At 43.7% G+C, this 12,078-nt stretch overlaps 1 protein-coding gene across 1 annotated transcript in view; it reads right to left on the bottom strand.

Moving 5' to 3' along the window:
- Positions 1–12,078, bottom strand: part of LOC308089091 (protein unc-13 homolog B-like) — a gene marked incomplete at its 3' end in the record, with an annotated part of 115,708 nt that overhangs the window by 2,065 nt on the left and 101,565 nt on the right. The window lies entirely within an intron of this gene.

The raw sequence follows: 12,078 nt of genomic DNA on the forward strand, positions 1-12,078 counted from the left end.
TAAACAGCACCTCCTCTATCTGAAAACCACAAAGCACAATATGACCGAGGCAGTAACAGACAACAACAGTATTATCAATATTTTTTGATCAATATTGTGTACTAATCAATACTCTCCTATTGCAATGTAGTATTTATTTCTAGTAAAAGGGTCAACATTCACTTTACTGTGATCCTGATGTGCAGTAAAACTTTAATACGACATACATATTCTTTACGGGCGCCATTTGCTAGGGGAAAATAAATGGAAAATATTGTCATGCTAGGGTTTGGCCCTCATTCATACATACTGTAGGTAGAAGACATTTTAAACAGCTCAACTGGCTTCTAGTGGAAGGGAGCTATGGTCACTCTGTCTAGGATGACAATGGTTCATGGTGATCAGAATTTTAAACTGACATTTCCATGTCAGTGAAGCCTTGTATGGCCAAAACTGTTACTTAAAAAAGAAAAAAAAAAAAAAAAGAAGAACCTGTGTTTCCAACGGATCAAATGTTATTATTTAGACACAAGTTCTTTCTAATACTTTTCATTGGCTAAATATTTGTGTCACTACAGTGTGGCACTGTAGTGACACGGTTAGTATGACAAAGTAAGGCATTAATTTACGGAAAAACATAAAAAGTTGAAATATGGAGATACTAAGTTTGTAATTTGGGTCTTTATTAATTCAGAAGTCTTGCTGGTAATGGATCTTTTAGAGACAGGTGCATCCCAATGGAACAGCTTGAATACAGCAATTAGGCATAATGTACATTACCTAGTAATTGGAGAATGTAACAGAATCTTGGCTGATGGATACGGTCACTATGTGAGCTAAGCCTTTTTTATTATTTTATACAATCAACAAATGTTGTATTTATTTAGTTTGTTATGTAAAATGGTTTTATTCATTATAGCGATGACTGCCACACACATGGGTTGCCACCTTGTTTGGTTTGATGGAAATGGAAATAAGCCCTGAATTTCATTGTATTTAATCCTCGATTGTTTCTAACCAAAGTGTTTATGCGATCTAAATAAACGGCACCAAAAATAAACAGAACAACACGATCAAGCGGTAATCAGGCATTTTCTGGCATGTACACACACAGACAACCACCATCGAGGCCATAACCAGAACGAACGGCTCAGTAGTAACAATGTTATTATTATTATTCACACGAGTTGCCAACAGAAGAGAAGTAACAAACAAGTTAACCTGGTCTTCATCTCGGCTTCCGTCTGAAAGGGGCGCACCAGAGAGAGAGAGACAGGAGAGACATGAGACACACATTGTCATCAGGCGGGGTTGACTCATCACAAGAAATAACAAGCGCTGTCAGAGATAATTCATTGCTTATGAAGGCATGGTAATGGTGAGAGCAGTGCCGCCGCGGAGCTTCCAGATCGATGGAGGTCTGAGGTCATGAATGTTTCATTAACATGAATAATTCATGATGAAAATTACTCTTAATATTTCCTCCTCTTCCTCCTTAATGTCAGGCCCTGATTCCAGCGAGATAATTAATGTCTTCTAATTCAGAAAATGGCCGCGGCAGAAGCCCGATGCAAAGCCGGTTGAAAGGCAGATGATAGATTGCTCTAAATGGGGTGCAATAAAAGACAATATCGGCAAAGCCCAATCAGTAAATACCCTGGGGGCCTTCATGTATTCTGGATTATATTCAATGCTAAGTACTTACTCTGTACAATACTTAAAGAAGACATCTGTGGTCAATACTTACACGAAACGTACTGTAATGTGACATACTGTGTAATGTACTGCAGATGGGGGAAAGCTTTGATCACAACAAAGGTGCCATGAAAAAAAGAAACATTTTCAAGCAAGCAAATCAAAGTTTTTATGATCACAGAAATAAAAAGGAAATAATACTTATTAATCTCTACACAAAAAAAACTAAATTAAATGAAGTTATTTATTGCCACATGACTATATAATAATATAATAAAATATATCTTTGCTTTTTTATATATATTAATACAAAATAAATAATAACATAATATAATAAAAAAATCACACCCTGTGTGAAGTGGGCGGTGTCTTCCTAGCTAACCACAATACTGAATGGAGTCAACCAATATATATGCTTTGATCTGAAAGAGCCACTTAGTGTCAGCATGTGTCTTGCTAGCTAATCACAATACTGAATGGAGTCGATCAATCATGTACAAAAGATAAATACATTTATCTTTTGTAAAACACACTTTATGATGGACAAAACCATAACTTAAAAAAAACAATAATTTGGTTTTTTTTAAGTTATGGTTGCTTATATAGGGCTATGCACATGTGTCATGTGACACTGGCCAATCACAGTCCTGAATAGATTGTGATTGGCCAATCACAGCGCAGGATAATTGTACAAATTTCCAAACCTCACTTTTAGGGCCGGTTTCACTGCCCAAGATATTTGTACATTTTTCCAAATCTCACTTATAGGGGCGGTTTCACCGCCCAAAAACACAAGCAAAGATGCAAAGTAAAGTTTTCATTGCATGTTTTACATGAAATTAATGAACAATGCTATGACCATAGAAAGACAAAAAATGCAAGGAACCAAGAAAAGGGAACAAGACTGAAGCCAAGCTCATTCCAACTGAAAAGCCAACAAAATCCTGAATGAGAATGAGGATGCAGGCGGTGACAAAGAGACAAAAGGCTACCTGGGTGGAGGAGCTCCTCATCGGAGAAGGTGGACATGGTCATGCTGGCCAGGCTGCGCCTGTTCTCCCTCTTCTCCTGGAGGATCTGCTGGAAGCTCCTCTGGCACTTCAGCCTGCGTGCGTCCATGTCGTTCACCTCCGGGGGGCGCTCTGCTGCCTCCCCATCCGCCTTGCCCCCTGGGGACGCAGCCGAGTCCGAGGCTGGTTGCTGCGGCACGACTGCCTGGGATTCGTCCTGCTCCTCTGGCAATGTCGCGGGGTCCTCAGCCGAAAAGCAGGCCGAGAGGGAATCTGCAGTGGTGCACTGCGAAAGTTGGGCAGCAATAGGTAGTGCTACAGAGCCCTCTGTCGGGCTCTGCGTAAGGCCTTCGGGTGGGATAGACGTGGCAGTGCTGTTGGAGGTGGGGTCAAGGAAGATAGGAAGTTCTTCTGGGTATGGAGGGAATTCATCTGAACAGGGAGGTGGTTGACAACTATTTGCAGGCTCCAATGTAAGTCTACTGTTGGATTCATGAAGCAAAGGCTGCACAGGGCAAGGATCGGTCTGGTGTGGAACACAATATTGGTTAAATTCCTCTGTAACCGTTCTGCCATCTACATCTTCTTCAAATGCTTTGTCATGAGGAGCCCCATCGCACTGGGGAAACTCAGATGGTATTGATGTTTCAGATACCTCCAGCTTACGCAACGCTCCCTGCAAGGCAGAGCGGAAATCATGTACAGCTCGGCTTATGCGCTTCACTTTGAAACCGACACTTTCGGCATCAGCGCTGTCGGCATGAGGCAGGATATGTTCTGCCCGTTTAATACTGGGTTCTACATCTTTGATGAAACGAGGATCTGGTTCAGCCAAGGTAGTGCATAAGGACGACTCAGGCCAAGTTACATCTGCACACACTTCATAAGCAGAATAAGTATTTTCATAACTGCTCATGCGACAATCTCTGGTATAACCGACATCAGTCGGAGGTGCATAACCATACTCTTCAACTTGCCCAACATGGCTATCAACTGAATGGTAACCAGAGGTCTGGGAATAGCAGGAATCACCAGCACTCTCGGTCCCGGTGTGGGAGCTTTCTATGGGGGTGTCTACTGGAACTTTATCTCCAGGCTGTTTTTGAGGCCTCCGTCTCCGTGATTGCCACTCCTCCCTGCTGGAGGTGCTGGCAGGGGAGTTGTAGTGCCGTCCCGAGCAAGAGGAAACATAGCTGGAACTCCCGGTGAAGCACTGCCCAAACATACTGTATCCTTCTCCAGCCCCGTAGTGATCCCAATTCCCAATTTCTTCACAGCAAGTTGGCCTCTCTCTGTCATCGTCTACCAGACTATCTGGTCCATTATAAGCAACATCCTGTAGCCATGCAGACTCTCCAGTGGCACATTGTGGCAGTCCTTCGCCTCTATGGTGCTTTCTACCATGGCTGGATGATGACCTCTCCAAGTCAGACTCAGACTTGGAGCTGTGACCTGAGGACAATGAGCTGGTACTTGGACAGTCTTGACCATCCTGTTGCTCAAGGTAGCCAAAGCTGAGCTTCCTGGCTACAGCGCCTGTTGGTATGTCTGAACTATGGTCAGATGTATCGTCTGCTTCCTCTTGATGGTCCTCTGATTCAGCACTTGGAGTCACAGCAGGTCCCTCTCTATTTGGCGAGATAAACTCATGGATGCTATGGCGCTCATTACAGGCTGGATGGCAAACACCAAAATCACGCATTTTCAAAGCAGAATCAGGACTGTTCCTCCCTAAACTTCCATAAGCGCTAGAGGGCCTTCTACGGGGAGAGGGCCCATCTCGGCCTCCAGCGGCCCCCGGCCAATTGCCTGCACATGCCCCAGCACTGGCCTTATTACCAGACCGAAGGCCCTCAATCTCCATCAACACGGCATCCACACACGATGATACCTCTTCAACTGAGCCTCGGACAGAGGATAAGTAATCCCTGAGGTCAGAGATCTCCTCCTGTATCTTATTGATTCCCCTCAACTCTTTCAGAATGTGCTCGATGATGGCACTGGACTCCTCCTCGTCTTCCCCCAGGTCTCCTTCTTCATCCTCCTCGAGCAGTGTGCCTGGAAGAGTGCTGTTGAAGTTGTAGTCCAGACAGTCTCCTGCGGAATACGGTCTCTTTGGCCGAGCGCAAGTCGCAGCGAAATCGTGATCTCTTCCGGCTGTCCCTGCAAGCTTAGCACTGCTCCTGACCGGTTCAGTCTGATTGTGGTGCTTCCGATCAGACGTCGTCCGCGTACTCTCGGAAGTCCGTTTCGGATACCCCGGGGACCTGCAGCTCTTTTGCTGCAAGGTGCATGGGATTCTCACACATCGTTCCCTGTTCAGTTCCACGTCCCCCACACAGGGTGGCCCTAAAGCTGCTCCGTTTCCCCTGCCGTTGGTTAATTTTGGAGAGGTTTCTGCTCTGGTGCTAACCTTTGCATGAATGCCCCTACGCCCCGTTTCTTCTTCCTGTGCCTCCCCTTCCTCATTGTCCTCGATGCCTGCGTAAGAGAGGTGGGGATCTGGGTCCGGGGGTCCTTGGAGGAGGCGATGGATCTTGCCACGGATGACCAGTGCTACCCTGGGGTTAGGGGCTCTCTTTTTGGGTTGCTGAACTTTTGTCTTAGTGTCTCCCTTTGGGGTAACGCCTGTTCCATGTTGTCCATTAAAGCGATTTCTAGAGAACATCTTCTGACCAGGTGGAAATGGTTCTTAAGTCGCTCTCCACATTGTCAGAGGGAGTTGCATTAAAAGTGGAGTTGAGAACATAGTCCAGTGATAAGCTGTGATGGGCGCTTGATCAGCTTTATTCTGTACATCAGCGCCATTATTCCATGGCTATAAAGAGAAGGTGACGATTAAACCCTTATTTAAAAACTCATATTTGCCCAGATTAAAAATGAAAAAAAAATATATAGAAATAATATTCATCCATCCCTAATGAGAACAAGAAACCAAGAGAAACGTATTTCAGAACTACACTACTTTGAGAATAAAACATATTCAGAACTACACTACTTTGAGAATAAAAGCAATGAAATCATTCAATTATATGAAAAAACTACAATAAAATAAAGAATATGAAATCAAGTCATTATATTTTTCTTGAACACATTTCCTCTCCTCAATCTCCGAACACTTGAATGACAAAATATGGGTAAAATGCCTAATCTGTTAGCTAAGCACAACAGCAGTCAGAAACGGGTGCTCAGTGCTATGCATATTGTGCGACTCAAACAGGAAGTAATTTGACATTAAACTAAGCAACCTGACCATACGCTTAATCAAAATAACTAAACATAATAATTTGTAATTCTGTCAAAAAGTAGTTACGTGACAAATCAACACTTTCCGAGTTTCCGCAGCTATATTAGAAATAAAAGTGTCCGAATGAAGAGAAAAACAACCAGGTGCTCAAATGAGCAAAAAGTAACAAGTAATAAATGTATTGGTGGTGATCCTGGATCAACGGAAAAACACTCAACAAAAAAGAGATGACAAAATGTGTAATAAAAAGCCTATCGGATATTAATTCATGGCTGGTACAGTATACCAACATGTCTTTGGTCTTCATCAGGTTTTGTGATAATAACATACAAGTCCTTTTTGTGGGATAACATATAAGGCACCATGAGTATCATGTTGCTCATTCTAGTGCCTGGAAATACTATTTTAGATGGTACTGAATATACAGTATGTAGTTTACACTTTTTAGATTAGCAGCTTTTCAGCATTGCACAGTGACTGCAAGGTAGAGGTGCCATCATGTAACTCCAAATCTGGACAAGAAATCAAAAATAATTGCTCCATTGATTAGAAATTGATAATTCAAAATATGCTCCTCATTGACTTACATTAGGGTGAAACAGCTCTCAAAGTCACTCTTTACGCACATAAACAAACGCAAACAAAGTTGATTCAGACAATATAGAGCATCACCAAACCCAGTACCGTTTTTGTTTTTAATAAAAATGTTAGCTTCCTGTTGATTTAGGCATTTTTGTTCGGAGGAAAACCCGGACTGGATCCGCGGATCCGAATCCGGATCTTCAAATAGTAAAATCAACAGGAAGTTGACGTTTGTATTTAAAAACAAACAGTACTGGGTTTGGTGATGTTCTATATTGTCTGAATCAGCTTTGTTTGCGTTTGTTTATGTGCTGTTTCACCGTACAATGTAAGTCAAAGAGGAGCATATTTAGAATTATCAATTTCTAATCAATGGAACAATTATTTTTCTATTTCTTGACCACCTTTGGAGTTACATTGGGGACTGTCCATAATTCCGACATCCCATTACTCCGACTACATGGCTTTGCGTGCGGTTAGGGTTAGGGATAGGGTTAATAATGGTGCGAGACGGACCAAAGCAACATCTAAAAAATGCGCCGTCTGAACAATGTGCCGTCGGAACAATGACACAGCACCGCTAAATCACGGCAAGGTAACTACACAACCCAAACCTCTACCAAAGTGGTCTTGCCCTTTAAGCTCTCTTTGGGCGTCACAAGGTTTATTGTCACAAATGATTCCATTGTTAACATAACAACGAGGACAACACTTGATCGTGTGAACAGGCGAATAGCTTTCCCTCAGCCAAAGTCCGTCTGTAAACAATCCTCTCGTATGACTGGCTGAGCAGCATAATGTGTGTGCCACAAATGGACACAGGACATCACTTGAATCACTCACACGTGTGTGTGTGTGTGTGTGTGTGTGTGTGTGTGTGTGTGTGTGTGTGTGTGTGTGTGTGTGTGTGTGTGTGTGTGTGTGTGTGTGTGTGTGTGTGTGTGTGTGTGTTTGTGTGGGCATGGCTTCAGGCTCTGCTCTCCCTGGTTACATCGCCTCTGCTCCGCCGCCTACATAACTGCAAATGATCAGCTCGTCACACACCTGCGGTTCATCAGCCAATCGCCTTGCCGTATTTTAACCCTGCGGCTTCACCATACACGCCTCCCCAGATCAAAGTACTGCCATGTCGGTCACGTTTCACGGCCACTTAGTTCAGTCTGAGCATTCTCCGACTGTCTTGCCATCACCATACTGGTGTCTCCTGATATTGCCGTGTTCGTTTGTGCTTCCCGTCTCTTCTCTGTTTGCCTGCCTGGATGTTCGGTCGGAGGATCAGACCCTTCCTCACCAAGCCGATATCTGGGCTGACAGTCGGCGATAGTAATATCGCTCCCAACCCTAGTGCGGACAGCCCAGCACATCGTCGGACGCGAGCTTCCCTCCCTCGAGGGAATATATCGTCGCTGTCAGGCAGAAACCCCTTATCTCCATATTCTGACTTTTTGTGTTTTTTTCGTAAATGAATGCCCTACTTCAGGGGTCTTCAACGTTTTCAGGCCAAGGACCCCCTAGCTGAGAGAGAGATGAAGCAGGGACCCCCTCTATATTGTATAAAATTGTGTTTCAGATGAAATATTTTTTTTTACTTAGTCTGCTATTTTTTCCCTCTACAGCCTCTTTGCCAAAAATAGCCGATCTACAAGCTCTCAACGCCTCACGCTGCGAGGCGTTGAGAGCTTGTAGATCTGCTATTTTCGGCTAATGTTCCCCTCAGAAAAGGAATTCTAGGGTTCAAGTGGTTAACACATTCCATGCCAGAGGTTAATATCATAATGTACTCACCAGTGCCAGCGTTTTATTGTTGTTTTTTTGTTTTTTTCATGTCGCCACAGACCTCGCTAAATAAGTTAAAAGTGCGCGTTCATTTGGTTCTAAACACACAGGGGATCAGCGAAAACCCTTTCGAAATCCCATCCGCCATCTTGAAGATACAGCGGTGAACGCTAAACAGTGATCAGCGAGGAGAAAAACAACAACCGAGAAAATCGACTTTTAGACAGGATCCCAGACAGGAAGTGGATACGATCGAAAAAAACGGAACCCGAATAATTCCGTTTCCGGTGGTGCTACCGGAAACGGAAGTGGATCAACAATTTCGGAAAGTGCACTTTTAGTTCATTTCGTGAAAAAAAAAAAACACCGGTTTGGCACGTGGCGGCTTTAAATAGGTTTGCGTAGATCTACGCGATTGGCAGTCAATGTGTTAATGTAAAAAAACTAAATCCTATAACACAAAGATTTGGCGAACCCCCTATAATAGCTCTGAGGACCCCCTAGGGGTCCCGGACCCCCTGTTGAAGACCCCTGCCCTACTTGATCATACCACAGCATCACACAAAAGCATCACAAGTAGTAGATCCGCGAGCTTGTTGATTTGAATTTGAATCCTGAAAAGTAACAATTTCGGACATAATGAGGTTTCCACCCGACACTTGGACACACATCACTGGGCAGGCCGGCAGGCGAACCGGCGACGTTCCGATAACCAGACGGCAGACGCCCCTCTCTACCCACTAAGCTACGGCTGCCCATAGATGCAACGTGATACTGCGATTTTATACACCTGCTGCCTTTTATTATGCTCTATATTTTCCCCCCAACTGCATAAGCAGCATTTATGCCTTCCATAATGCCATTTATCATTGCTACATTAACCCATTGAGGCCTGAGGTTCCGATTCTACAAACAGTAGTTTTTTGAAAAAAAACGTACGTTGCTATGTCAGTGGTTTTCAAACGTTTTAATGTCAAGGACCCCCAAAATGATATGTATTTGGCCGTGGACCCCCATCTCAAAATATTTTGTTCCAGGGACCCCCAGAGGCAAAGAGTTGAGTTACAAATGTTTGCTTTAAAAAATATATATATTGAAAGATTTGCGCAAATTTTCTCGGTTTTTCAAAAATAGCAGATATACAAGCTCATAGCGCGGCACTCGGTGCCGCGCTATGAGCTTGTATATCTGCTATTTTTGAATAGCCAAAGTGTAAAATAATGCTTTTTAGCTCAAATCTAAAAATTACCCGTCCCAGGTCTTAATGGGTTAAATGCACCTTGTAACATGCACCTTATGTACTGTATACTGGACTGTGTGTATATTGTTCTGACTGTGCCTTCCTGTTATTTTGGTTTTGTTTTCTCTCTATTCTATCTTTCCCTAGTCTAACACTTCCTGTAACTGCAATAATGTTGAGAGCTCCATTCGTTTACACCTGTAATCGTGTGATGATGATGTGACAATACAGCTGATTCTGATTCTGAGTATGATACAAAGTCACAAGGCTGGATCAAACCCAGCATAAAAACCTCTTGCATCCACATCACTCATGAAGATTGAATAAATAAATACATGTAGATAAATAACTGTGTACAGCTATTGCTGGCAACATGCTTCTCACTGTTGTAGGAGTGTTCTGTGTCTCGAGGAAGCATGTCCATGCGAGTGCAATGTGCATGTGGTGGTGGAGAGCAGCTGGCTGATAGCAGCCTCCAGAGACTCGCCACCCCCGTCCAACCCTGCTGATTAGGGGCCTGGAAGGGCCACGGGGGGTCTGGACAGGTGCAAGGGTCTTGGTCTCTCTCTCTTGCCCTCTCTCTCTCTCTCTCGGTCTCTCATACTCTGTCTCTCTCTCCCTCTCTTGGTCTCTCTCTTGGACTCTCTCTCGCCCATTCACAGTCAAAGCACTTATTATCACTACAAAGACCTACAATTAACATACCATTAGAAAACCTTGCTGCTTTTCTTTGTTTAGTTTATACAAAATGTCATCTCTGTCTTTCCTCTGTCGACTTCTCCTTTTGTGTTCGTCTCTCTTTATGCGTGGAAACATGCCGAATACAAATATTTGACGTTATGCGTGCCCCTGTTATTATGGTTGCGAACGCGGGAGGAGGCGCGGCGAAGCCGCGCCTCCGACCAAGTGGAGCTTACTATGTAACCCTGCTTGGGTTGTGTCTCTGTGTCTCTGTGTCTGTCTCTCTGTGTCTCTGTGTGCACTGCCTGCGTGCAGCTCCTCTGAGATAAGTAAATGTCCAATTTAGACGTACCATACATCAAATGAAAGGTCTTTGAAAACTGAACACACCTGTCAAGGTTGCGTTTAAGCCCGCCCCTTCCCCCGGAAGCCACGCCCCGGAGAAGGCTCCTAAAAACTCCCCATTGAAACCCCATGTTAAATGAAAAGTGCCCGAATCGCTCCCAAACTTTTTCTACCCCCCCTAAGTGGGGGTCTACGAACAAATACATCGGGCTCGGATTTTGGCTCCGCCCCCCGGAAGTGGGTGAAACAGGCACTTCAAACACTTTGTTGAATTGTTCAAAAACATTCCAAGTTTTTTTTTGGTGAATTTGTATTTTTCTAAGATGCTCCTTTTTTTTTTTTATTGGTTACTTTTTTTTAAATATTTTTTTTCATTCTTTTTTTGCGTTCGCTTACCGCGTTCGCGCGTCTTACTTGTTGACTAAAACTAATGAAATAAAAACACAAATGTGAGAAAAGTGTCCTTACTTCAACCCGTTTCATATGTAGTACAAACTTAGTACTGTATGTCTGTCTGGCTGTGAGCAGCTAATCTCCGGCACAGTCGGACCTATCTGCGTGAAACTTTGCCCCAGTAGGCCAGCATTTTCAAATCGGCCTCATGGTAGTGCTATAACAGCCTCAACCTTTTGTTTTTATTTTATTTTATTTATTTCATAGTATGGAAACATCTAGAATATAAAATGATTCTACAATATTCTAACAAGTAGAGTGGAATTGTGTTTTGCTGTTGTCTTACCATCCTCTCATACACTCACTCTCATAGCCCATGTGACGCACATACACACGCACACAGGCCTAAGTCATGGCCAGGTGGGTCGATATGGATGTCACCTTCATTAGACTAATTCTCTCACGCACTTTAATCGATTTATCATCGCCTCGCTGCCTGTCATTTTTCAATCACACACCACAAATCATACTTACATACAGTACATACACGCACCTCACGGAAAGACAGAGAGAATTCCATCTATCAACACACACACACGCACGCACGCACACACACACACGCGCACACACGCACACACACACACACACACACACACACACACACACACACACACACACACACACACACACACACAGAGGAAGTACCAGCCAACATCTGCTGGAGCAAAAATCACGATGCGTTGTAATTTAGCTAAATTGAGACAATAATGACATGCCCAAAATAGGGTCTCCAGGTTGCAGGTGGTTAAACTGGTACAATTATCTTATACGTTTAATTTGAAATTACATTCACATATATACTGTATAATTGTTGTATTTATTTATATTTTCCCTGGTGGCCCCACTTTGAAAACGTGTGAGCTATGTGGTCTGACTCGGCTGACTGCAGCAGTGCCGTTTCTGGCAGCATGTCAGCTTTCTGCTTTACAGCTTGAAGGAAAATGCCATCCGAGGTAAAGTGTGCCCACTTAAAAGCTCTTATGGTCACTTGGCTATAAAAGCAGCCAGGAGGATTGTCATTCACCAGGGCAGAGCAGGGTGGAGTGTGAGGGAGGAGCGCAGAGGAGTGC

Source organism: Gymnoscopelus braueri (genome assembly GCF_963280865.1).
Source record: "Gymnoscopelus braueri genome assembly, chromosome: 7".
Classification (NCBI taxonomy): domain Eukaryota; kingdom Metazoa; phylum Chordata; class Actinopteri; order Myctophiformes; family Myctophidae; genus Gymnoscopelus; species Gymnoscopelus braueri.